Source organism: Apteryx rowi, unplaced genomic scaffold (assembly GCF_003343035.1).
Source record: "Apteryx rowi isolate R43461 unplaced genomic scaffold, aptRow1 scaffold_193, whole genome shotgun sequence".
In the NCBI taxonomy this organism is placed as follows: Eukaryota; Metazoa; Chordata; class Aves; order Apterygiformes; family Apterygidae; genus Apteryx; species Apteryx rowi.
In genome coordinates, this window is record NW_020448230.1 from 363,496 (window position 1) to 365,182 (window position 1,687).

Sequence of the window (1,687 nt, forward strand, 5' to 3'; positions counted from 1 at the left end):
GGACGGGCGGCCGTTGGGCTCGAGCCCCCCGCGCAACCGTGCGCGGGAGGCGGCCGCCGCCCCGGAGGCGGCTCCCGCGGAGAGGCTGGGCGGGTGTCACGGCGCAAAAATGCGGAAAGCGGCCAGGCGGGCTCCGCGGTGCCTGGTGTCACTCCGTGCACGGAATGACCTAGCGAGGGCAGGCTGGTGTAAAGTTTCTTTCGCTGCGGAAAAATCAATTGCTCATCACGGGTGGCTGGAAAAAGAGCACACCCATAACTAATTCAGTATTTCAGTCTGAGTGGCGTTTTCATACGCGCTGTTAAATCCTGGAAGCAGCACTGAACTAGGTTCAAATAGATGTGTAGACGTGGCTGCTGGTCCTAGCTGTTGCCAAAATAGTGGGCTGTCTGCTATCTCTCCAGGAATTTAGAAATACTTTTTTTTTTAATGAAATAAAGTGAGACTGTCAGTTTAAACTTATAAATTTATGCCTCTGCTTCTGAGGTGAGTCTGCGTTGTTTTTGGAGCATCTCAAAAGTGAAGGGAAGAAGAGAGACTTTGCACACCTACTGAGTCTCTGCAACATGGCAGTGGCTATGCAGTAATCCTGTCTGCAAATACTTAACTGGCAACCCACCTGCCCTTGGCTTCAGGAGGGCACGCAGGTATCTTGTGCTAGTGATAGCCGAGAGGCCTCCTGGAAATGACCTCTTAGCAGAGCTAAAGGGAGACATCAGAGCTGTTACACTGACTTCCCAGAACCTGCGTAGTTCCCTTGTGTAAGGGAAATCTTTTATGTAAGATGTGTATCCCAGAACAAAATTAGTGCTGTCCCCCACAAACATCTATATTGATGTCATTGCCATACATTCAAAATATGGTTTCAATTTTAATAATTTAATCTACTCTATTTATCCCTAAGASCCAAGGTTTTAACTTTCTCTAATGCTTAAAGAGGCAGGCACTGTGCCAGGCTTCCACCTCCATGCGCCGCCCCCCACACACACACAAATAAACTGGTGTTTTGGAAAATCCACCTAGGTGCCTGTCTCCTTCTTTGAACTTTTACATGCTTTTAGAAGTCTCTTCTTAGGCTCTTTGAAGCTGAAGAAGTCTGCTGCTTTGCTTTCTTTTTTGCTTTTTTTTTTCCTTCTCCAGTCTGGACTGAAAAAAACAGTAACCTAGAATAATAAAGAATAATGAAGTTAAATTTCAGTATTATTTTTACTGCCAGCTTCAATTTCAAGTTTAATATTTGCAYAGTAAAACGCTAAAAGATAATGTTTATTTGCTTCTAAATAGCAATGGAAATTGCTGTTTTGAAAGACTTAAGGAAACATTTCTTCAGCCATAATTTTTATACACTCATTTTTATAACAGTTATGTTTCAGGTAAGATGGTAATGGACTGCTCTTTTTGTAAATACTGAGTACAGGTATGTGTGCTGGGAAGCTGGACTTGTGACAATTTTAATGACTGAATTTGGAAATTGGCTCACTGAAATAAACTTTTTTTATCACAGAATGGTTGAGGTTGGGAGGGACTGTTGCAGATCATCTGATCCAACCTCCCTGCACAAGCAGAATCAACTAGAGCAGGTTGTCCAGGACTGTGGCCAGACGGCTTTTGAATATCTCCAAGGATGGAGACTCTGCAGCCTCTCTGGGTGACCTGTCCCAGTGCTCAGTCACTCTCACAGTTTTTA

General features: G+C 44.5%; 1 protein-coding gene across 1 annotated transcript in view; it reads left to right on the plus strand.

The window, feature by feature from the left end:
* Positions 1 to 1,687, plus strand: part of KCNK1 (potassium two pore domain channel subfamily K member 1) — a 36,480-nt gene that overhangs the window by 688 nt on the left and 34,105 nt on the right. The window lies entirely within an intron of this gene.